A 27,416-nucleotide genomic window follows, 5' to 3' on the forward strand; every position below is an offset into this window, starting at 1 on the left:
TTATACAGTAGCCTACAAGGTGTCCTGAACTGTACAATGAGGCCTCAGCCTCTTGGGAGTGATGAGATGTGAAGATTGTCCTCGTCTCCTCTTTCCACTCTGACCTGTCATTGTGTATAACCTATTATATGTTTGTACATATCTGGGATGATGGCCATAGAAACAAGTTTAACCCATTTGCCTCCCCCACAGAGGACAGGCTGTACCTCAGATGCTTAACGTTCTATGAACAGTCGGAATGTGGCTGTTCTGATGATAATGATACATGTTGTTTAAAGGGGCCTAACATCTAGGTCATCGGCCCTTATGGTACGAAATGAGATGAAATGTAATGAAAATTTAAAAGCCCAAAATCCACCACTGACCAGAATGCTCTTTTTTGTTCTTTACGTCACACCGACACAAATAGGTCTTACGGCGACGATGGGACAGGAAAGGGCTAGTGAGAAGGAAGCGGCCATAGCCTTTAAAGGTACAGCCCTGGCATTTGCCTGGTGTGAAAATGGGAAACCACGGAAAACCATCTTCAGGGCCGCCGACAGTGGGGTTCGAACCCCCTATCTCCCGAATACTGGCCACACTTGAGCGACTGCAGCTATCGAGCTCGGTTGACCAGAATGCAAAGCGCGATGACGAAGAAGGAATGGATGGATATGAATTTAAAACAACCATTGGATCCGACCCGCAATACCCCACATTCCCAGAAACTAGCGTTAAACAACAGTAAATACTGACAAAGGGACTGCTTCGAAAGCACAATACTGAATCAATGATGCTTGTAGTCTAAAGGGGTCCAAAATCCAGGTCATCGGCCCCTTACAATGGTACTAATCGGAAGGAAAGTAGAACCATGGTATTTGTCATGTTGCGGTACTAATCAGAAGTAGTGTAGACTTGCGGTATTCGACACATTATGGTACTACTCGCAGGTAATGTAATGCGCACATGTAACACAGACCTAGGGTGTTTCTCACATTGCGGCACCATTTACAGGGAACACAAACCTATGGTGCTCCTCACATAGTGGGCACTAATCATAGGCAAGGCAGAATCATGGTGTCACTCACCCATGGTGTCCGACTCATTGCCTGAATGGTCACTGCACTGGCCGTCGGTTCAGAGGGTCCCGGGTTTAATTCCCGGCCGGGTCGGATATTTTAATTTTTGTTGGTCAATTCCAATGGCCCGGGGGCTGGGCGTTTGTGCTGTACCCTACATCCCTGCCACCCATACACCACACATAACACTATGCTTCACCACAATAACATGCAGTTACCTACACATGGCAAATGCAACCCATCCTCATCGGGGGGCCTGCCTTACAAGGGCTGCACTCTGTTAGAAATAGCCACACAAAATTATTATACTCACCCATGGTGTCGCCCATATAGTGGTACTAATCACAGGTACTGTAAAACCCACCCTGATTCACACATTCTCGCTACTAATCACAAACTAATGTGTACCTAACATAGTGGTACTACACGCAAGTAAAGGCGACCCATGGTGTTCCCCATGTGGTGGTACTAATTAGAAGTAGTCTCATGGTTCAAATTCGATCATCCCTTGGTCGCCCCTTTTAGCAGCCTCTTACGACAGGCAGGGGATACCGTGGGTGTATTCTTCACCTGCAAGCCGGGGAGGACACCCCATCCGCCACCTGGGACGCACCACATTGGGGTATCACCTCTCTTCCTGCTACGCCGGCGTAGTAGGTTCGTGGTGTGGGGCGGGTCTAATCTTGTGTTTGTTATTGCCCTTACCGTTATTTCTTGTTTACTTTACGACTGAGAATTAGCAGCAATATTCCTTTAAGCTGCATGTCTGAGTTCACTAAGGCCGCGTGCACACCGAGCGCGCTTCGCATAGTGTGTCGCGTGTTGTTCAACGCTAAACGTCACGCTAAGCATAACCAGTGCTTTGTTTGTAATCCAGGTGTTCACATCGTCCGTGCTCTGCTGCGCTGAATGCCTATCTTACAGCTAAGCGAAGTGCCAAACAACGTGCAGTGTTGCTTAATTGCTTAGCGTTACCTAGCTGGTTCTGAATCTATGGAAGAAGAAATTATTCATGCAGTGTTTCAAAGAGAAGAAATATGGAACCCAAGCCACAAAAACTATAAAAATGTAACTGTTTTGCAAAATAAGTGGGCTAAGTATCTACAACAGTTCCATCGCATTCCTACAGCAAACATATACAGTAATATTACTTCTACTGTCACACTTTATTGGGTTTAACATTGTGACAGGATTAAATTGGGTATAGATTTTAGTGTCGGAAGTGTCCGAGGAGAAGTTCAGCTTACCAGGTGCAGGTCTTTTGAATTGACACCCGTAGATGACCTGCATCATGATGAGGATGTAATGATTATAAATACACACATACACCCACCCACCGTGCCAATGCAATTTACTAATTATGATTACATTTCCCAACTCTGCTGGGAATTGAATCCGGGACTCTGTGACCAAAGGCCAGTACGGTAACCATTTAGCCATGTAGCCGGAGACTGTGACAATGTGCATAGAATCTCCCAGACTCTGTCATATCGGTTTATAATTTTGCCAATGGAGGGTGGTAACATGAAGAATATCACTCTGCAGGCTAGTAGTGGGCTTGGAAGTAAATATTTCTGTTTGTTAATTATATTTGTCACACAATTACTCCACTTTTGTTACGATGATTAATTGTATATGCTAATTGTAACAATATTGCAAAATACCATTTATAATTATTATATAAAGAGTGTGATTTAGCCAGAAATTTAATTTCCACGTGTTTGCTGCACAGTGCTCCTAGATAATTTGGAAAACTGAATTTCTCCCAATACTTCTCTGCTACTACGCTACATTTCAGCTGCAGGGTTGGGAAGGTATATTTTGTCATTCTTAAGTAAACATAAAATTTATCGCGATAAAGTCTTGCATCTCTGTGCAAACGATGGAATTCTCTGAAAGTGTTTTAATTCGTTCTTCATTAAATTCATGAACCCACTTTCGATTCTTTTTCCTATTTTTCAATTTTGGGTAACTCTTATCCATCAGTAAACTTTTTTCTAGTGTACTTGGATAACGGCATTAGTTCGTGACCACCTTAAAACGCCTCGCACCAAACTAAGCTGAGAGCACGGCGTGGAGTTTTCGGTGTGAACAGCAAGCACGCCTTGCGCTTTGCATAGCATTTCACGCTACACGCGACACACTATGCAAAGCGCGCTCGGTGTACACACGGCCTAAGGCTTGGGTTAGTCAATGTGAGCCTGCCTGAAAGTGTTTTAGATAGTGTGTGAAGCAAGGAAAGTGTGTGCACGTGATTAACGTGAAAGAGAGAGTGCGATTATTGTTGATCTAGTCCAGGCAGAACGAAAACGTAAGAGATAGGACGAATGCGGCTGGATATGGATGGCAGGTAAAGCAGACCTATTTTATATTCAACTGTAAACTTCAAACTAACCTCTAGCAAATAACAATCCAGCTTATGCCACTTTAATGTCTGATATCACACTAATTATGAAGTTTCTAGACCCATGTTTATATAGTTTCACCAGTAGGATAGCAGATATTTTACATTCAAGTAAAATGGACTGTATTGCTATTGACCTACCCAAGGCTTCAGATAAGATAGATCATGGGAGACTACTGACAAATATGAGTACTATATGATTAGACAATAGAGTAGTTGAATGGGTGGCCTAATTTCTAGAATGCATAACTCGGAGAATTAGAGGAGGTGAAGCATTATCTCTAAAAAGTGTTCTAGAAACGATCAAAAATAGCAAGTCAGCTGAGATCGATGAAGTTACTGCTGACCTGATCAAAGCAGCAGATACCTGGAGTGCAGTGGCTATACAGACCTTTGAGCAATATGGTGTGAAAATGCAATATGGTGAGAAAATCGGGTTCCAGAGGACTGGACAAAAGGTATTATCATACCTTTATTTAAAAAAGGATGCAGAAGAAAGTGTGCCAACAATATGGGTATCACACTTCTCTCCCATGGTCTGAAAATAATGGAAAAGATTATTGAAACCAGACTGCGAGTAGTGATAGAACCTGTTCTCGAAGAACAGCATGGATTTAGAGCCAATAGAAGAACAACAGACCTGAGCTTCACCCTAAGGGTGTTAATGGAACAGCACTGGGAAAGAGGGAAAGACCTAATTGTAGTATTTTAGACCTAGAAAAGGCATATGATAGGGAGCCTACACCAGTAATATTGAAGTGCCTCAGAGAATTGGAAGTGCCAGAATATCTCATTGGTAAGGTTCAGATGCTGTACCACAACTGTAGCAGCTGTGTGCATGTTGGGGATGGCGACTACTGCAACCTGGACTTCAGACGAGGTCGCCATATTGGCAGTCTTGCACGGAATATCTGAACTTAGCAATCTGTTAACTAAACAGTAGGTGGTAAACCAGTATTAATTCTCTACCTGACTTCAATGATCAACATGTGTATTTTGTCTTGTTTAACTCAAAGTGTGATTATTGTATTAGTTGCATTTTCTGGTGGGATCTGCTGCTTCCAATGCACTGTGTGTTCTGACCTGTCTCAGTCTCATCCTTTGCTTTGACCGTATGAAAGTGACTGAGGTACAAGCGATGCTAGTAATACCATTCCTTATGCAACCAGTGAATGGTTGAAAATGTTGCTCATAGGGTCAGTTGGTGCTAACATTACAGTGAGCTTGGCAGACTGATAAGTTACAGCAACTTCCGGCTTGGTGCGGAAAGCAACAGAAAACTATCCCGCTCCTGATTTCCCTAGTGACACTTAGGCCGATGGCGGAGCTGTCGAGGAGCAAACTGGCCTTCATGCTGAATACCCAACATACAAACCTTCTGTAAAAATGAATCTACAAGTGCCAAATTTAATTTCTCTCAAAATTAAACAAAACCTATTCAACATTTTGCAGTAGTAGTCCTAAGGATTTAGAATACATAACGAAGGCCATTTATTTCAAATCACCAGAAGGATCCAGAACATGGTAAGTTGGTATGTAATCATAACCAAATGAGACATTCGTTCATTACTGAGATCTCACAAGAATGTGGTTAATTGCAAATATAAAAAGACATGGTAATAATGTTTCTAGTTATAAAAAAGGTCTAGTAAGACACCTTACAGGATGTTGTAAAATTCAGCTGTAAACATTTAATAGATTTCAGGATCCTTGAAGTCACTCCCACTATGGAACTGATGTCAAATATAATAGATACACACACCGTATTTACTTGCCTATAATAACCCCCACCCCCTCTTTAGGCAGCTCCGTCTTCAGCCGTCATTGATGGCCTAAGCATTACTGAAGAGGCGTACTAAGGAAATGAGGAGCGAGATAGTTTCCCCATTGCTTTCCTCACTGAGCCAGAAATTGCTATTATCTGAAAAAAAACTGGAAAAAAATTGCAAAACAACTTTGAAGTGACCAGGCAGCAAGTGCACCACTTGTGCACTGGTCATGGAGACTCTCGCCCCTTACCCTAGATTTCTCAATGCCCTTCTAGTTCCGTAAGCTCTGTGTGAAGGACAGCCGTGTATAGAGTGGGATTACGAAGCATCCAGAACACAAGCAGGATTGAAAATGAGCAAGAGAACAATTTTTATGGCATCTTTTAAGTTGAATGTGTTAGAATATACTGTAGAAAATTAAGTGAAAGCAGCGAGCTGAAAATGTGAAGTGTAGCCATGTATGATTTGTTCTTGGTGTTACCAGAGAAACAAATTATTACCGAGGGAGGGAGCAGAAGAACCACCTCCAATTCCTTCTGTGGTATGAAGAAAGGAAAATATGGAAATGTGGACATTAAAGTCTGGAGTAGGAGCAAGAGAGAATGACAACACTGTAAATCACAAAACAATGCAGTTTGAAGTCCATGAAATTTGCACCAAGTCTTGGTATTGAGGGAAACTTTTTTAAAGCAAGTAGAGGTTGGTCAGAACGCTTTATGCACCAAGATGCACGACATTTGCAGAGAAAGGCATTACTGCGCCAGCAGCTTCCATCAGATTATACCGACAAAGTGACCAAATTTCACCGTTTTGACGCAAGACTTTGGACATTGCAACGCGGCACAGCCTAGAACTTCATGTGGCGCAGTGTGGCTGTGACATGCGTTTAATCATGTGATCAGTAGGCTGTGGTTGATGCAGGAGGGACTGATAGAAATCTGTTGTAATGTGCCAATATACCACTTCTTGCATAAATAAAGTATAGATTTAAATAACTATTTTCTGCGTTGATCTAAAGATAATAGATGTTCCTTTTTTCTGCTTTTAAACTAAGCCAACATAACTTATGTGAAATTTTCACCTATTATACCCTCCCCTATTTTTGAAGTTGAAAATTAGGAAGATAAGAAACTATTAAGGAAATGGTTCAAAATTGAGACAAGTACGTATGGTATTCCTCTGGTTATTCATTGTTGTTGTTGTTGTTTGAGTCATCAGCCCACATACTGGTTTGATGCAGCTCTCCATGCCACCCTATCATGTGCTAACCTTTTCATTTCTACGTAACTACTGCATCCTACATCTGCTCTAATCTGCTTGTCATATTCATACCTTGGTCTACCCCTACCGTTCTTACCACCTACACTTCCTTCAAAAACCAACTGAACAAGTCCTGGGTGTCTTAAGATGTGTCCTATCATGCTATCTCTTCTTCTCGTCAAATTTAGCCAACTCAATCTCCTCTCGCCAATTCGATTCAGAATCTCTTCATTTGTGATTCGATCTATCCATCTCACCTTCAGCCTTCTTCTGTAACACCATATTTCACAAGCTTCTATTCTCTTTCTTTCTGAGCTAGTTATCGTCCATGTTTCACTTCCATACAATGCCACGCTCCACACAAAAGTCTTCAAAAACATCTTTTTAATTCCTATATCAATGTTTGAAGTGAGCAAATTTCTTTTCTTAACCTCTTAACATGAAAGCCCGAGTATACTTGGGGTTTTATATATTTATATAAAATAAAATCCTGAGTACACTCGGGAATGTCGCTCATTGATCGGTACCTAATTTAAAAGCCCGAATATACTCATTTCTTTTTGTTTCTCAATATTTCCACTAAATGTTTATGAAATTGTTACTTCAGGGTCCTATTTTTGCAAACAGATGTCTCTGACTCAACCGTAGTGGATGTCGGTGACTCAGGCAGTTCGTTTTTGCGGCTTTCCCGCCCGATGTAGCATTGTGTGTTGATCCTTATTTTAGGGCATTTCACACAGCCACAAACATATGAACAGAATTGAGTGTCATGTTGTATTACTTGCCATCTGTTTAGTGCTGAGTTATTTATTTTAGAACCCGTAAAAAATATAACGAGTATACTCGGGATTTTAAAACAAGAACTTTTCGGTGGCTTATATTTCATTGTTAAGTTTGAAAAATATATTTTCATTGTTACCACTGTCATTAGTTTTCAATAAATAGCCCATTTTAACAATTAAAAAATTAGGTAAAAAAAGATCACAATTTTGTAAATAAGTGGTATGTTAAGAGGTTAAGAAAGCTCTTCCTTGCTTGTGCTAATCTGCATTTTATTTCCTCCTTACTTCTGCCATCGTTAGTTATTTTACTACCCAAGTAACAATATTCATCTACTTCCTTTAAGACTTCATTTCCTAATTTAATATTTCCTGCATCTCCTGCCTTCGTTCGACTGCACTCCATTACTTTTGTTTTGAGACTTATTTATTTTCATCTTCTACTCCTTACCCATGACTTCGTTCATACCATTCAGCAGCTTCGAGATCTTCTGCAGTCTCAGATAAAATAACAATATCATCGGCAAATCTCAGGTTTTGATTTCCTCTCCTTGGATTGTGATTCCCTTCCCAAATTACTCTTTGATTTCCTTTACTGCCTGTTCTATGTAAACATTGAAAAGGAGGGTGGACAAGCTGCAGCCTTGCCTCACTCCTTTCTGGATTGCTGCTTCTTTTTCAAAGCCCTCGATTCTTATCACTCCATTATAATAGGAAAAATCTTAAGTATAACTAACCATATGTTAGCCAAAAAAAACTATGTTGTTTGCTGATGACGACATTGTAATTTGGGAGGAAATGAAAGTCGACTTTTGTCACCAGGAAACAGAAAACTTCCTAATGAAGATTGTGACCAAATGAGGTATCAAAACAGGCAGGGGGGAGAGAGAGATGAGCCTCCAAACGTAGTGGACAGTTTTCGATACATTGGCACAACATCACACAAGGGACGAATGGACGAAGAACCTGATTACCGGTATATTACAAACTGAGCAAGCAGCAAGATTCTACAAGTATGTTATGATATGCAAGAAGACTATTCATCGAATTTTGTCACAATACTGACATATGGACCTTAGCAGAGAGAGTCAAGAACAGCAGAAATGAAGTTCCTTAAGATCATGTAAAAAGAGATAGATGTGAAAATAAGAGACGAGGAGGTTCAGAAAACTGTGTGTGTATTGCAAAACAGATCTGACAGAGCAAAACCAAGATTGTTTGGACCCCTGATGCAAATCAGAAACTAGAGGAATTCCAAAAAAGCCTTTGAGAAAATGATCACTGGAAAGAGCACTAGAGGACGACCTCAAATGAGATGAAGGGACTTGCCAAGACAGAAACAGAGCGACTGAAGAAAACTGGTGGAAAGACAGAATAAAGTAGGAGGTTTGACACATTACCTTGCATGTCTGGAAATGAGAATTGATGTGAAATAGTCCCACTTATGTCGAACCGAGCTGAATTTGAAGCTACATTTTCCCATATTATTAGTTCAAATTACATGGTCCCGCGAGCATCCCAATTAAATCTCGTTCTAAAAATCCTGCATTATGCGTTCCTCGAAGAAACGATTTCCCGTATCAGCCATCCAGAAATTTCACTCCCATCAACGCTAAATCCTTGAGCACTCGTTTTTTCAAGAAACTGTATCTCACAAAAGGATGGCTAGGGCATACTTATGGATCTTGCTGTTAACGTCCTGTCATTGCGGTAATTTGAGGAAGTACCATACCGGTAAAGCAATCGGCGGTGAACTTGCATAACGGATCTTAGCATTGCATTCAGGTGCTATTGTTTAGAGAATCAAAATCATAAAGCAGAGAGTGTCCAAACAAGCGGAAGGGGACAGAGCGCATTTCAACAGCTCTACTTGAAGACGGAACAAGATTCATCAAATGTTGGTCCTTGCAAAGAGTCCACATTAAGACCAGGGTTAGATTTTTTTTTAAATTTACTTTTTTTGAGTGTATTGCCGAACAGGTTTTTGACTCTTCCCTCAGGACACTGGAGCAGCAATTGAAATTGCTCCTTCTTAAGTAACACAAATTTAGTATTATGTTATCGTATACGATTATGTTGATCTGATGGCCAGGGAGGCATCAATTTTTGGCAATGAGACAAAGTTTCCCATAGTGCATTGGCACTGCCGGTGACTTCAAGTAGCCTACGCAGTGGCCTCTATGGTATGCACTAGCCATGTATCTTGGTAGGTGTGCTATTTACCAACTGATGAGCCGAACTTAGCACACTGGGGCAAAACACTGGCAACCAGGAATGAGTTAGCTGGAAAATTTATAATGTTCAATAATGGACCAATTATACTGGTATTACAATTATGTTATTGAGACCAGAACAGATGATGCACCTTACATACACACAGCCATGGAAGGTTTGGGATTGCCTATTACTGTTTTGGTCCTAATATAAGACTGGGAATGTCAAGTTTTTGTGTTAAAATATTATAAAAACCGGTCATTTTATCTGCGCACGTTACATTGAAAAACTATGTATCGTTTCGCACTCATACAGACTTGTACAGCGAGCGTGCTTTCCAGCTAATCTCAAGGTCGCAAATAACCGTAATTTCGGAAGTTTTGACGACTATTTTTTCTTTGATGGTTATGAATTTCATGTTTTTGGTCCGTATTGAACAATATATAAGTAATAATAATAATAACTTAAATGTTTCCACCTTTTCAATGTTTTTTCTTGCCAATTTGATTGTGTTTGGTGATGGGCGGAAATGAATATAATGCATTCGAGAACTTGAGAACTGATACTTGCATTTGAAACCATATTCTCGAGTCCAACATAATCTTTAAAAGTCGATATAGGCCTAATTTACATAGTACAGGATTTCCATAAACTGACTATGAACAGTATACCGGTGACCAAATTACAATGGAAGATTAAAAAAAAAAAAAATTTCGCTATTATGGTGGGCGCTTTTGTATCCAATGTGCTTTATTTTATTAGATTAGAGAATTAAAAACTACTTGCTGTTTGGCTTGGTGTTATTAGGTTTTTGGAACAGTTTGACTGATGAAAGTTGCTGAACTGAAAGAAGTTTTCAGAGGAAACTGACGAAGTTTCCCCGGTAAAACTGAATTTAAAGTTTCGAGATTTTTAAGTCGCGTACCGTACCGGTAATTCATGTTTGAAGCCTGCCTCTCAATCGGATATGGTTCACTCATTCTGTGATTACCTTTAATTGAGGGACTATATAATGGTGAGAAGGTGACTCCAGTCTAGAGAAACAATAACGGCCGAGACGATTCGTCGCACTGACCCTGCCTCCCCTCAAATTCTGCAGTCCTTCGGACCCAGCAATGGTCGCTTGGTAGGCGGAAAGCCCATTGGGACTGTAGTTTGGTTTGGTTTAGGGGTGTCTGTAAGATTATAAATATACGTATTTCTTTTTTGTGATGTTTAGCCAAACTGTCGATGGTTCATTCATTTCCGGACTTTCAGTTTTCCTGTGTTGTACATTTTTTTCCGGGGTCCCTCCAAAAATGGAGAATTGAGGTTCCACTGTACCACAGAACTATGTCAGGGCGAGGAAACTAATTTGTTAAATGGGAGGTAAAAGTTACTAGATTTTATAGCCCTAGAACCAACATCCTCCTCCTAGCACGACTTGGGTGGACTGATCACAGGACTGAACACTTTTAACAGCCCCTACTAGTTGGTATATACTTTTGTGCAATCCAGAAAGCTACACTGTAATAAACCTACGACCTGTCTGAGTGGATCGTGCAGCCAGCGTGTCAATGCGGAGTGTTAATAAATAACCTGATCCTCTAAGGGGACCAACAGCTTCGGGCAGATGAGTTACCTCATTCAACCCTTTCAGACCGTGTCCGCACAATTGTGCAGGTTCATATTTTATTAATGTCTGATCGTATAAGATGTTTTCTTGGCGCTAGATCGGACTGCAGTGCTTGTGCGGAACATGTAGCAGTACTTCAGTTTTTCTTTACAGCTTGACCACCATGGTGCAGGAAGAAAAGGTTAAAAATACAGTTGATTGGCAAGATGGCGGGAAGCAGTAATTCCAAAAGTATTTATTTCATTCATATTAATGTAGAAGCTTTACCGAACATCAGAATGTAATCAATGAAGTGTGAACGTAAATTGTGAAGATATAATATTTGTACAAAATACCATGAGGTTTTGAATATTGATATGCACAATTGTGCGGGCTAGGTTTCCCTACAGGCAATGCACACGGGAGTGCTCGGTGCTGCCACCAAAAGGGCTGTAAAAGCAGAACTCATACTCTGTATGAAATGTAATGTATAAGATTTTAACTGTTTTAAATTATTCCACACTGTAAAACATTTCATCATGTACAAATGCATATTCACATGTACTGAGCTGATTTTTTTTTTTGTAAGGAGCTAATTAAGTCCTGACATGCACAATTGTGTGGGTGCTTTTTTTAGATGATAGTTTTTACTTTGTAAAATAAACTATAAACATACATATTTAAGGGCATTTTAGTAAGTTTTTGATGTACAAGCAAAAAAAATCACACCTCCAGTTTTTTTCAGGTCTGAGGGCAAGGTGCTGCCAAAAGGACTTGTAAACGCAAAACTCGCAATTAGTGTAAGAAATGTACTATATACTTATGTCTAAACAAAGATTTTAATTGATTTATATCATTCCACACTATAAATAGAAAATTTGATCATGAACATCTATATTCACAAGTACTGAGTTGAATTTTTTTGTTAAGTAGTGACATGCACAATTGTGTGAAGGCTTTTTGTCTGATGTTAGTTTTTATTTTGTGAAATAAACTATAAATATATGTATTTAAGAGCATTTCAGTCAGTATTTGGAGTACAAACAAAAAATCACGCATCCAGTTTTCTTTCAGGTCTGAAAGGGGTATGTGAGGTGATGGTCTCTTCATTGTAGAAAATGACACTAGAACGCATCAACCAGCGCCTGACCCTTGCAGGTGTCCGTACTTCACAATGATAGTAGTGGCCTGATCATCTGCTGCTAGCAGATCTAAAATGCCCTTGGCAGTGGCAACACTATCGTAACAACACCCTAAAATGAAAATGGTACTTCTAATTAAGCCTTGGAAAAGGCTAGGGTGTTCCCTGGTAGCGACGTGCAGTTCTTATGCTGGGGAAACTGTGAGAATTGGGCGACCAGTAGTGATCATTGTGAAGGTGGCAATAATCAACCTCATGACACTGACTGGAAAGTTGGAAGAGGTGAGTCATGGAGAGGAGGAAGGGAATGGAGGAGTGGGAACAATAACAAACACGAACTTGGACGGGATTGTGGGTAAGGTTGACAACGTAAGTAACAGAATAATAAAGATGGAGGATGAGCAGAAACAAAGATATGGACTAATTGCATGAGATAATGGAGAGGGAAATGAAGGATGTGGAAGTGTTTGCCATGAGAGACTTCAATGCAATGGTGGAATGCAACAGGACCTTTGAATATGGAAAGAGGAATGAAGAGGGAGAGAAATGGATAAGTGTAGTCAATATGTGGTTCAGGAAGGAGAATAGTAGAAAGATTAAAAGATATGTGTGGGGAAGCAGAACAACAAAGATAGTAATTGATTTTTTCAGTTGTTAGATGCAACAGCCTTGCTAGAAGCAGTCTTTGATAGAGACCATAGAGTAGTGGTAGAAAAAGTGAAAGTAAGAAAAATAATGAAAATGAAAGGAATAAGAAGAAAGTAAAGTACGGAAACTAAAGGATATGGAAGTATGAGATGAATTTGAATATAAACTGAAACAACGCTTACCCAGAGCTGAGGTGGAGAGTGTGGAAGTGGAATAAGACATGTTCAAGAAGGCTTTTATTTGTAAGCCGTGCAGAGTACTTGTGGTAGAATAGCTGAAAGATAAAGAGAACCTATGGTGGATTTTTTTTTTTTCAATTTGCTTTACGTAGCACTGATACAGATGGATCTTATGCTGAGACAATGAGATAGGAAAAGGTTAGGAGTGGGAAGGAAGCGGCCATGGCCTTAAGTAAGGAACAGCCCCAACGTTTGCCTGGTACAAAAATGGGGAACCACGGAAAACCATCTTCAGGGCTGCCAAAAGTGGGGTTCCAATCCACTTTCTCAGGAATGCAAGCTAACAGCTGCACGCCCCTAACCGCATGGCCAACTCGCGAGGTCGTGGTGAAATTAAGAGTGTAAAGAAAGCAGTAAAAAATAAGAAACCGGTGCAGTATGGTATAAGGATAAAACAGAATAGAGTAAAAGAAAGTACAAGGAAATGGAAAGAAGGTGCAAGTGAAGAAAAGAAATAAAAATGGGAAGGATTACCACGAGAGTTAGAAGAGGATGTGCACAGTGCATGCTATATGGAAGGAAGAGAAAACACGGTCTACACAAAGCAAGTGAAAGGGGGAGGGGAAGAGAAAATAAAACATCCAGAGAATGGAAGAATGAGAGACAGAATCTGAGAGTGAAATACCAATAGAAGAGGTGGATGTCAAAAAGAATGAGAGTGGGAAGAGTAGCAGGAATGGAAGAAGTGTGTGTGAAAATGATAAAAAAGTAGCAAGGCCTGTTGGTCTACAATGGCTGTATAAGGATATTTAGATGTATTTGGAAAGAAACATTGGTGTCAAATGACTGGAAGTAACAGAATAATAATACCTATAATTAAGAAGAGAAAGATCTGCGATAATTATCAAGGAATCTCACTATCCTAGGTCACTAGAAAAGAGAATGAGAAAAAAAAAATTACAAGAAGAGCAATCTGGCTTTCGAATTGGAAGATCAAAACTAGATCTGACATTCAATATGAAGTAGATAATGGAAAAACATTGGAAATATGGAAGAGCTATGGTAATGACTTTCCTTGGCTTAGATGGCCTTATGATATTTTTCCTAGAACAAAGTAATGTGACGGAAAGGATTTGGAAAGCAAGCAATGTACAAAAATTGTTGCAGTATTGTCCAGACACATGTGAGGAGGACAGAGCAGTGTGTTGTCACCACTGTTATTCTTAAGGGTTATGGAAAAATATGGGGTCACCGGGCGAGTTGGCCATGCGGCTAGGGGCGCGCAGCTGTGAGCTCGCATCCGGGAGATAGTGGGTTTGAATCCCACTGTCGGCAGCCCTGAAGATGGTTTTCCGTGGTTTCCCATTTTCACACCAGACGAATGCTGGAGCTGTACCTTATTTAAGGCCATGGCCACGCTTCTTTCCTATTCCTAGGCCTTTCCTGTCCCACGGTCGCCATAAGACCTATCTGTGTCGGGGTCAGGGAGGCGATGTTATTGTGTGGGAAGCAAACAGGGAGAAAGTACAACATATTGAAAGAGATTATTGAAAATTATGGAATGAAAATCAGTGTGGAAAGCGGTAAAACAATGGTGCTGAGAGGAGGAAGAGAAGGGAAAGGAATTTTAAAAGTAAGAGGATGAGACCATGAAATTGTGGAGAGCTTGAAGTACTTGAGAAACAAACTGATGCAGGTCTGGACTTGATCAGTACATAGATTCAAGAGGGAAGTGCAGGAAGGAAGATGAACCACTGCTGACATATGCAGCAGAGACCTGGACACTGACAAACACAGGAGAATAAAATCCAGGCCACTGAAACTAAATATAATAGGAAAGACAAGAAAGAAAGACAGAAAGGTGAAAAACAAACTTAGATGGTTTGAGGAACACTTAAATTTTTATGACTACATTGTACTTATTTGGTCGTGTTCAGCACATATAGTACATGTTGAACCAGTGCGAAATCGCGAGGTTGTTCTTTACTTAACATCTCTTCATGTGCCGAACACGGCTGAATAAGTTGAACGTTTATTTCGAGTTAGATGGTTTGGACAAGTTGAGGATGGGAGGAGGAGGATTTGGCTGGAAAATGCATAATGTCCAAGAACGGACTAATTATTTTGATTAGAAGCAGATGATGGAGTCCCAGATGGAAGGAGTGCAAGAGACAGACCCAGACTAAGGTCAAGAATAGTAGAATTAGAAGAAACGTGAACTGGAACACACTTGAGGAGGAACAAGGCACGGTGCCATACACATCCCAACCTGAAGAGAGTTGCATGAGGGAAATTGCTGATTATATGGAGTTGTCTAGTACTGTGACTCAGACCTAGGTTGCTCCTTAGCAGCCCAAACATTGCCCCTCTCGAATTATATCCTGTGTCTTCCAATAATGTCTTGCTTTTGAAGAGGACTTGGCAAATTTTTTCGTTTCACAGTGTGAATGAGCTGTGGTGTCCTGGCAGAACTGGAACAGTCCGAACAAGTGAGTTCAGACATGTTGCAACAATACTTACCCCTTTATTTTTCAGCACCATGAGAAGTCTTCATAAAAATATACAAGATGGTGACTTACATGTCTCGCTTGTTGTGCTAATGTTACAAGTGACTTCATTTTAATGTTCTGAACTCTTTGTAACATGGTGTCAGGTGTGGTGTGAAATGTCTATTTCAGAAGTTACTAAGGTGAGAGTAGAGGGCTAATGTCTTACTAATTAATAACATCACCAGTTCACATCAACAAGTTTACACAATGTAAACAATATTGTACAAATATAAGTGCATGGTTTAAAGTGATTTGATAGAATCTAAAGATGATTTTGTAGAACAAAACATGCCATTCTTTGTTCATTACTGTGTGCTTTTAATTTTTTTTTTTAAACAGGTATATTATAGTGTTATATTACGTGACATGAGTCAACATTGAAAAGTACGGTTTTCTTCTTAACCCTACCCTTATACAGAACAATGCCAACATGATATCTAAAGTCTCTTGCCAAATTAGTTATGCCCACAACATTGTAAAAAGCACCAGGAGTTGTTAATTTCCAGCATCATCAAAAGGGAGGAAAAAAAAAAAAAAAAAAAAAAAAAAACCACCCACCAGTCACAGATGAAGCTCAGTTCACTACAATACCAGGAACTCATCTTCAAAGTGACACCTGGAAAATTCTCCAATAAACACTCGCAGCCAAGGTTCTATGGCATTGCGTCTCCTGATAGCACTACCTAAAGTGGGAAAGACAAAACATCTTACGAATGTTCGCCCGTTTACCAATGACGTGATCATTTTAACAACGAACTACTCCACAACCTGCTTCCAGGAACCCAGCAGCTACCGTTTAATGTGTAGATTCTCACTTTCACAATATGGGTGACATGTAATACTACAATAATTGATCAGTTTGATCTTTATACTCTTGGGACTTACTGAAGCTTTTGATTATTCAACAGATTAAAATTTTGCTGAAGCTCAGCTTCTTACCTTGCGCAGAGCTATTATCACCTCATGATTTTCGTAACTGCCCCATTCCACTATTATCAGACACTGGAAGCTACAGAATCGCTTTGGAGGTTAATTTACACACGAGGTTGCCGTATTTGCCACCAGATGGTGGAACTTGGCAGTAGTTTGTTACATTATTTATGGTCAGATCAGGTGCAAATGCAAAAGTATCTACATCCCCCTGTGTGGCTGGCAATGCTAAAACAAAACATAGATGAAACTGCTATCAGTGAATAAGTTACTACTTCGTTGTAACATCGGCACTGCACTGACCTGTGCTGTGATGACATAGTTGCAGCTAAGCTAGTGTCACTGTTCGGTTGTCCGGCTCCATGGCTAAATGGTTAGCGTGCTGGCCTTTGGCCACAGGGGTCCCAGGTTCGATTCCCGGCAGTGTCGGGAATTTTAACCTTAATTGGTTAATTTTGCCTGCACGGGGGATGGGTGTATGCATCATCTTCATCATCATTTCATCCTCATCATGACGCGCAGGTCGCCTACGGGAGTCAAATCAAAAGACCCGCAGCTGGCGAGCCGAACTTGTCCTCTGACACTTCCGGCACTAAAAGCCATACGCCATTTCATTTCACTGTTCGGTTTATGTGCATTGTGTTCACCATTATGAACAGAAAATTGTCAACATTTTCCACGCACTGAACAAACGGTCAGCTTGAGACTTACCAAGATCTGCTATTTCTGAAGAAACCTTAATTAATGTTGTGCAAGTATTTGTAACTCAAACAATCAGCAAGACGTGCTTCCAAGAAAGATTGCAATTTCAGTAGAAGTATTAGAAGAGTCACAAATGCAGGCCCAGATTGCAAGCATTACAACAAGGTGTTTGAAGTTAAACAGATGCAACTGTGCACAGTGATCAGACCAGAATCCTCATGCAGTACATTAAGAGTAATGAAATGTTCCTGCTTGCGCAGTCTGGGCAAGACATGCAGTGCTGCTATGCTTCGTCTTGTCTTTTCTGTGAACACTGGTAATTATAGTGATATGCTGGATGAAGTAATTATAAATTTACACAATAATCCTATTTTTGATAATTCCACTAAAGAATAGACAAGACAGTGGCCTGTAATGTCACCGGATCTTAGCCGTGCGGAGGGATTATGGCAAAAGCTGACAGACCTAAAACATTTTTAAGAGCTTGACGCACAAAGATTTTGAAAAAATTTCTGATAATAAGCTATAACTGGGTGATAGGATATGCAAATCTGAGGGCAAATGTTATTTGCAATTCACAAAGAATAATGGTGGATTCTTTGAGAGATTTGACAAACCATTTCAATGTTTATAAACCATATTTCAGAGTTACATTACAGGGCAAATTGCATTTAGAGGGTAGCGATTTAAGCTGCAACCTGTATAAAAAGTGTCATCATAATACTTCACGACTTCTTGTTACCTGGACAGCAATGTGTGTGTATGTTTAGTCCTCAGCCCGAAGGCTGGCTGGATCCTTGACAGCTCTGCCATCAACCATCATAAATGGCCTAGGCATCACTTAAGAGGTGTACTAGGGAAACGAGGAGTGAGGTAGTTTCCCGTTGCTTTCCTCGCCGAGCCAGAAATTGCTATTGCATATCAGTCTGCCAAGCCCACTAAAATGCATGCACCAACTGACCCTATGAGCAACATTTTCACACCATTCGTAGCAGGGAATGGCTGCAGAAGGAATGGCATTACTAGCATCACTCATACCCCAGTCACTTTCATATTGTCAAAGCCAAGGATAAGACAGACAGATCTATAAAAGTAACAAAATTGCTCTAGCCTATACCAGAAGACATAGTGCACTGTAAACACTAGGTCCCACCAGCAAAGGCATGGACAGCAATATATTTTAATTTTTTGCTAGTGTTTTAACATCGCTGACGATGGGATAGGAAAGAAGAGGCCATGGCCTTAAATCGCCTGGCGTGAAAATGGGAAATCGTCTTCAATAGTGAAGACAGTGGAGTTTGAATCCACCGTCTCCTGAATTGAAGCTACAACTACTGTATATGAACAGAATTGTGTAGCCAACTTGCTCCGTATAATATTTACAATGTTTACTTCTAACTGGGTGGCGACCATGATGGGCTGGAGTAAACTGCGCTCCTTCCAAGTTAGTTACTAATATCTTAATTAGATTCTTAAGCTGTCTCTTCTGAGATACAGTGTCAGGCTTTCAGCGCTCAAGGGCTTTTGAAAGCTTTTTAAAACTCCCTAGACTCCATAGTAAATTGACAAAGACAAATTTCAGTCTTTTGGTCAAAATAATTTTCTTGATTGAAAAATGAGATATTTACAAGGGATGCATAAAACACACAGAATTTCAGACTAGAAAAAGCAGCAGATATCTTCAAATACATTCTTTCTTCAAAACCTGAGCCATGCCCACTAGTAAGTATTCATGGTAAGAATTCCTTGCTTAGGGGCATTCTTTCGTATTTCCTTTCTTTATGAATATTTATCTTTAAAAAAATTACAATAAAAATGTGAATGTGAAGAATGTTTGTGCATTTGATCTGTTGTAATTTGGAAAAGACTGGACATAAATCAATGATATGAAATCTGGTGCATATATAGATGCATTCTTACCAAGCTCGGTAGCTCCAGTCGCTTAAGTGTGGCCAGTATCTAATATTCAGGAGATAGTGGGTTTGAACCCCACTGTTGGCAACCCTGAAGATGGTTTTCAGTGGTTTCCCATTTTCACACCAGGCAAATGCTGGGACTGTACCTTAATTAAGGCCACGGGCGCTTTCTTCCCACTCCTAGCCCTTTCCTTTCCCATCGTCGCCATAAGACCTATCTGTGTCGGTGGGTGCGATGTAAAGCAGCTTGCAAAAAAAATATGCATTCTTAACTTAAAAACTAGGCTACGTATTACTGACCAGAGGCTGGAGGACATGCAGTAAACAGAACACACAAAGTCTTACCAGATACCTTCGCCTGGTGATATGGGCTAAAACAACGTGGCTCGCAAGTGAACACCAGGTAATAAAAACTTCAGAGGACCAACCAACATCACCAGAGTTTTTCTTCTTTAAAAACGACACTTGGAAAAACACTAGATTTTTGCTAACCTGACCGTTCCTTTCAAACAGGGGTACTGAAATAGAGAGTGTCGGATTATTGAGGGTGCCTGGGAAATTTAGTTGAACGCCTTTGTTGTCAAATTCAATATTACGATGCAGTATTCATACATTCAAGAAAAATCTAACAGAAAATGGCCCATGAGTTTTCTACACGAGGTATCACTTTTAGTTACTGCAATGAAGATATTCACTGGTGGCATGCTTATCATGCGATCACTTTACAAGCAAGTACTGCATTTATTTGTCTTTTGCACTAAAGTATACTCCAAGAAGATATTTGCAGCTTCAGCACTAGCAAAGTGAGAAATGCTCTCTCCTCATCACTTTCATCCTTACTTTCAGCAAACTTCTGATTATTTCTTCACGGGTTACAATCTGGCCTATTTCACATTTTCCCTCACCTGGCCACTTAGTAATGTATTCTCATCAATTTTCCCTCATCCTCGAAGCTTGTGGAAGATGTCAATTTACTGACAAGCAGGTGTCAAGAATTTACTACACCGAATTACACAACTGGCTCATCACAATCGCTTTGAATCCAACTTCTCTAAAATTTCCTCTTTCTGTTTCAGATCTAATGTAACAGTTTCTTTTTGGAGAAATTTTACTGCACTGTAACCAAAGCCATAATTTCAAAATTCGCCGACACATGGTTGGCATCTAGTTAACAGCTGTAGAAGCTCATCTCTACGACAGGCAAGATTACCAAGAGGCAGGACTGTTAAGGGCCAGATAAGTGAGCGTTTAGTGCATTGCCACATTCTCCGCAACAGTTCTAGTTGTTATGGGTAAAACTATAACCAAACTTCGAAAATAACTCTTTAAGGGCCTTACCTTGTCTCCTTCCAAGTACTCCCCTCCTCTATTACTAACACGCTCACGATGTTGTTTCCTGGTAGGCAGTTTCGCTGATTGTATGGAGTTTTGCCTGCAGTTTCAGTTTGATCTCTTCAATCCAGTGAATTTCAGTTTGGGAATAGAAAAAAGTCTATAGGGGCAAGGACAGGTGAGGAAAGAGGATGGAGAAGCACAATGTCATGTTCATAAAAAATTTCAGAAATCAACATCAATGCATAAGCCAGGATGTTGTATAGGGGAGGCTTTAGGAGTTGCTTCTCCAGAAGTCTGGACTTTTTCTCCTGACAGTTTCTCCCAAATGTCTCAAGACTTTGAGATAATACCAATTATTCACCATTTGACACTCTTGTAGAAATTAATGCAGCACAACACTGTTGATGCCAAAGAGAAGTGTTACCAATATTCTTGACCTGATCCGCCACGCTCTCTCCGGTATCTGAGAATTTTTTCCACACCACGTGTCTCTGTAAACATTTTCCCAGTTTCAAACAGAAGCAAATGGTGATACGCTGCTCGTAACACCCAAACATCTTGACAATCGCAACATTTAATCTACACACTCACGACTACGAGCTGGTGAGACACTACAGAGCCCCGCTTACTGGAAACCTTTTTGCGTGGTATTTTCAAAAGCTTGGTTAAATTTTGAACAGGCCTCGATTGTACATTCATTATTTGAAGATATTAGGTGTTCGCTGTGTATCCATGAGCAGATTTGTTCTTTTTTTGACGGTTGCAAGAGTCCTTGCACACAACAATTTATACGTGAAGAATACACAAACTGCTCCACTTCTTGTCATTATCAAGTCACGCACAAAGTGAGACTGCTTATTTTGCAGGAAATTTTTGAAACTTCAAATCAAGAAGCAATCTAAGTGTACGCATGAAAAAAACACCTATTTTATTTTTAATGAAAATGGAGTTATTTGTGGAACAAAAGTCTTGATTCATATTTGCACTTTGAGTACACCGCAACAAATGGACTCTGTATTCCAAAATTTTGAAGCAAAATGCCCTTTAAAAACCCTGGAAAAGAAGTGTACGTAATATTTGCTTCCCACATGGGCTACGACAGCAACCGTTTGTACACAAGTGGCATATGTGACAGCAAATTGCACAGCACACTAATCATTCCAATGCCCAGGCATCAAATAGTTGTTTCACCACGAAACGTTATAACTGGTGAGAAATTTTCAGTTTTTTACTTGATTCCTCAGTGTACAGTATGAGGGGGTGGGGAGAGGATCTGTAATGGAGGTTAGTATCTGTATATACAGATGAAGGAGAAAAAGGATGATCTGCAAGATACGCTGAAGTACCCAAAGGATGAGGACTATAGTTTCTATTTAAAGCGAAAAATAATCTACTCAGTGCAGAAAAATCTGTATTCAATCAAGTTTTACATTGAAAGCAACATGATTTGCAGAGAATAAATTATAAGAATATTGAAAAATGTTGACTTACAAATATATTATTCCTTGCTGTGTATATTTGTTAGTGCATGAGTGATGTGCACTCTGGTTACCTCATACAGAATAAACTCGCTCTGTGGACAACTATAAAATATGTTGCCATTTTAAACATACGCATAACAGAGACGTTTGTTCACTGTTATGCTTGTTATTGAACAATGAACAATGAACCAAAATATTGTGATGGATTTGCCATCACTGCTAGCATAAACTGAACAAAACCTGTAGCCTCAATACACTCAAATAAAAAAATTAGTGCAATGTTTTCAAGATACAAAACACTGTTACTGTTCTTACTGTGATTTAATTGTGTGATAATTTAATTTTTGACGAACAGTGTCAGTGAGTGTGGGGAAATGTCCAACATGAAATAAGATGCGGATGATTCTACCTACACAGCATCTTAAAAGTAACAAGTCTTCTGCATCTTCATTAAGTCCCTCAATCAACTAGTGTTTCCTTTTTGTAGAAACAGGTATGAATATCCCATCCAAAAAAAGCCCACACACAATAACCTGCTATTACTGAGATTAAGTTTAGTCAATGGAATATTGGCTTTGCCACAATTTGTTTAACATCACAATTGTTACAAGTCTATGTCCTTAAGGTGCCGGCCCTTAAGCCACCTCATCCAGTCGGCAATAGCTTCTTTGTTATACACAGTATATAAAAGATAAGACAAAATCTGGAATATTTTTGTAATGCTTTCAATTGAAGTTATTTTAAATTCCATAGATTTGTGTTTGATATTATTCTTCAAATTTTCCCATGTTTAATGTAATACTATAACAATTTCATATTCTTATTCCATTCCATTTTTTAGCAAATATGAATATAATGGAAGTTGTAAATTGAATTTCTCCGAAAACTTTTGGGTACCTTTAGAGCTTTCAGCAGTTTTGAAAAACCCAGTTAGAAAGCTAAAGTAATGAGATATATATTTGTGCAGGATACCTCTGGACTTTTTCTCTTGAAATTTTCTCTCAAATATCTCAAGACTTCGAGGTCTACCATGTTAGGCAAACCACAGAGGACCAATAAACCGGTTTCATGTCAATAAACCTAGGCCATTACTATGCTCATGTAACCATGGTAACAGAAATGACATTAAAACGTATAGCTTCGATCATATTTCTAGTTTATCACTTTAAAATGTTGCACCATGGTTCTATCTGCTGGAAGTATGGTTAGTAAGGCTTTAACAAATATCCTATAGGTGCTAGCACCAGGCAGACAAGAAAATACTCTCAAAGTACCACACCACTTGAGACATGTTCTGTTACTTGGATTTTGAGTGGTGAAAGTGTAAAACCTACTAAAATTCGCCAACAAATGACGATTCAGTATGGTGATGCACATTTGTTACAGCAGTGACATGACAGTGCTCGCCCCCATCCTGTACGTGGAACAGTTACGGCCATCCACGACCTTTATTGTAAGTGTCTTCTTCATCCGCCATATTCACTAGATATCGCCCCTAGTGATTAATACAACGATGTTTGGAGTCTCAAAACATTCTCTATGGATGAAGATAAACATGGTGCACAAATGGCTCTGTAAGACAACCAAAGGATTTCTTTTCCTAGAAGAATTCATGAACTGAAGAACTTACAATGAACATAAGGGAGACTACTTAAAAAAGGATAAAGATGTGTACCAATTTCAATCTCCTTCTGCCGCTGTCAGGGCAGATACCACTTTCACTCAATAACGTAAATTGCAAACGGTGTTAAAAGTTTTAATTTTACTCCCCGCCTCCTACATTAAACTTGGGTAAATTTCATAAATAAAGATACCAATCAGAGATATATAGGATTTGAAATAACCTTGAATTAAAAGCATTACAGATTTTGGTTTCTCAATCTCAAATTAACTTCCATTAATCTTTGATCACCTTATACTTTCAAATCCTTCCTACATGAAACTCCTAACAAAGCGTGATTCACGTGTGTAGGATTTAGTCAACATTATTAATAGAATACAATGAAATTTACCTTCTCATTCATAAATTGGAATTGACAGGTCTATTAATTGATCTCAAAGTATCTCTGAACACACACTCTTAAACCATTCTGCTTTGAAAAATGTTCTCTGTCAAGAGACAACAACTACACGAAATAAAGTCTAGTATCGGAAATACAAAGAAAATTTAAAGACCAGATGAAAAACAAAGAAATCTGAAATACCTGTGCATTCCGAACTAAATGATACAAGAGAAATAAGTTCAGACATTACGCAGCAAGTTATGTACATAATACATACATATGGAGCGCAGAAAACAAACCTCGTCATTAAAACTCTCTCAGTCTGTGGTCTAACTGACATTTTTTCATATGATTCATATGGAAAGATGCAAAGAATACTATTTTACAATCCACTCCTAGAAGCTGCAAAAATTGATATTTTTCCATTTGCTATTTCTTTCTTCAGTTATTACAACATGTGAATTATCTTCCACTGTAAAAGAAGATATGAAGTGAAGAAGCAAGTCCATTTATACGATTCTTCTCATCACTTTAAATACCATGTTTCTTCCAAATCTCTGGCTAATTCACTTACACAAGAGGACACACGAATTAGTCATCACTAGATATTCACTGCATGTCAATTTTCTACACATCACCTTGGTACAGACTATCCTAATGATTGTCCTGAACGAGCCAATGACGAATTTATTTTTGGTGATAAACATAGTCATATAACATGCAATTCCTTTTTCTCTCGCAAAAAGTAAAATTTTAAAAAATTCCTGTTATTCATCTAGTTACTGACTGCAATGTACAAGGTCAAGTCAATAAATTCCCTAACTGATCTCGTAAATAGTTCATTGCGTACCTGACATCACTGGCTCTTCATCACCTTCACAGGAGTCCGTATTTTGAGGCTAGACCAATTCCAGTGGCGCTGCCATGATCGGAAGCATCCCAGGAAGCCATTTTCTTGCAGTGTGTTCAAAATGGATAGTGATTCAGTTTGATTTTCCCCTAATATTTCAAATCTTGGTTCCTTCAACTATACTTTCAGTTTTGGGAATAGGAAGAAGTTGCAGAATGCAAAGTCAGATGAGTAGGTTATATTGTTCTTTAAAAAAAAAACCTGTTGAGACAGGAAAGCAGCCTTTCTAAACCATTCCTTTCAGATCTTTTTTTTTTTTTTTAGAAATCAACTTGCACTTTGTATTCTTTAGACCCCGGACTCCTCTAACGATTGGATTGCTGTTGGGTTTCTGGGCTGTAGATGAAAAACCAGGTTTCATCACAACTGATGACATTGGAAAGAAAGACTGTTCTTTGAGGTTTGAGTAACATCAAGTTGTTGCTGCTTTTGGTCATCCCCCACGAGTCTAGGTACGAACTTTGATGCAAGGTGTCATATGTAGAAATGTTCTGTTGGAATTCTGTGGCAGGTTCCAAGACCGATTCCCACAAGTGCTCTGACCTTACCAATGGTTCAACGACTATCACATTTTTGTCATTGAAGTGGACACTGGGTGACCAGCATCAAACTATGTTTTGTCCCCTTAAAGCAGGAAAACGACTCAAAAATTTGGGAATGTCCCTTAGTCTGCTTGCCATAACTTCCAGCATTTCACAACATTCTGAAGCTGTTTTCTCCAGCTCGAAGCAGAATTTGATGCAAATATGCTGTGCATGTAAATTCTCCATTTCACTATTTGCAGAGAGCACAATTAGTGTGGCATCATTCCTGATGCACAAAATCAGCTGGTTTTCGGTACACTGATTCATTACAGCACAGCAGTACTGCTTTTGGTGGGTAACAATTACATCAATGCTCTCTATAAGTGGGAAGTACAGTCTAGGAATTAAGTGACCAGACCTTGTACTTTATAGTTTAAGACTGTTCAAAAAAATCACAAAATTTGGCTTCATTCAGTATTGTTACCAAGAGCTTTTTATACACAGGAAAGTTCCTTAAACTTCCATAATGTTTTCCTACCTACGTATAAAAACAAGATCTGCAAACAGAACACATGTGAATAAACTGTTTCCAATACACTGTTAGTGGTTATTAGGGATTGGTCTCAGAGAGGGAATAACTGGAATAAAAACTGCCGCCTTTGTACCTCTATAGATGACGACTTGACTCATTTGTTAACAGTCACGAATGGAAAGAGGTGACAGACAGGACAGCAATGGTAAAGTCAACAAGTTTTATTGATCTGTTTACAAGAAAAAGAAAAAAGAAAGAAATGGTGCAATTTCTCTTCACACTTAATATTATACTAAAGGTTACAGAAGTGTAATATTCTGATTGATGTCTTCTTGCTGTGCCGGGCTTTCCTCAGGTTGCTCAGCGCCGTTCGCCATCCAACCGCCCTGAGACCGCACCTCCAGATAAGAGATAATCCATTTAGTTGTAACAGCAAGAATGAAATTTCCCAATTTAATACATACAGCTATTGTAACGAGAATCCTGTCAATTCTCGCTACTAACTCCCTGAAACTTAACATCCGTCAGACCGAGTTGTGAGCGTACAGTATATTCAAGGAACCAAATTCAAGTGAATGGGGTATTCCTCAAGGTAGGAGAAACAGACAGGTTAAATGACAAGGAGAAAAATAGAATTTATTTCTTTAGGGAATAGGAAATGTTAATTATAGAAGAAAAGTGACCACTTTTAGTTCTCCTGATCCACAATCATACTAATAAATTCATCACTATTAATTTTGAATTCTATTCTTGTATTTTTAACACAAACATTTATATTTTAGAGTTTATAATTAAGGTACAAAGAATGTGATGTCTCCAAGGTCCAAGTTTACAGATTAAGAAACATAGATATAAGGATTGTTCAAATGAAATGCAGACAAAACTGGCAACAACACCAATAGTCGACGGCACAGCCAAGGGGTGGCAGGAGTGATCCCTAATGGACACCTCTAGCCGAGTACGACTGTAAACAGAAGATGTTTCAGCCTGTGAAATGGCAAGCTGTGTACAGGGATACGTTTCAAGTGGGTGTCAAGTTTCGAGGAGAGCATCTGCCACAGCTGGATGGGTGAAGGACAATAGCCATATCACCGTACATGAACTGTCAAATACACAGCATCGTGCCTAGAGAACCGAGGTATGGGTTCTCTGGCATCACACCGATGAACAGAAAGCTATACGGACGGACAGAGTTTGTTGGAGCAAATTGTGATGCATGACCAAACCTCGTGTCAACATTTCATGCTGGCAAAGAAGAGAAGTCAGGAATGGAGACATTCTACAGCACCTAGACCAAAAAATCTTCTGTTTCAGCTGACAAGGTCACACTGACAGTGTCTTTAAATGACAAGGCACCTCCTGTTGGAACGGCTCAATGTTAACTGTGAAACCGTACAGAAACTCCAAAAACAAACAGCTAGGGAAGCTGGGACGAGGCCACGATAACACAACACTGGAGTACCGTGTAGTCTGTGATCGGATCTTATA

The 27,416-nt window shown here is 39.5% G+C and overlaps 1 protein-coding gene across 2 annotated transcripts in view; it reads right to left on the reverse strand.

The window, feature by feature from the left end:
• The window catches only part of LOC136883282 (serine-rich adhesin for platelets), a 314,874-nt gene that overhangs the window by 83,797 nt on the left and 203,661 nt on the right, over nt 1–27,416 (reverse strand). The gene's annotated exons all lie outside the window — the stretch shown is intronic.

The sequence above is a fragment of the Anabrus simplex genome, chromosome 11 (assembly GCF_040414725.1).
Source record: "Anabrus simplex isolate iqAnaSimp1 chromosome 11, ASM4041472v1, whole genome shotgun sequence".
Classification (NCBI taxonomy): domain Eukaryota; kingdom Metazoa; phylum Arthropoda; class Insecta; order Orthoptera; family Tettigoniidae; genus Anabrus; species Anabrus simplex.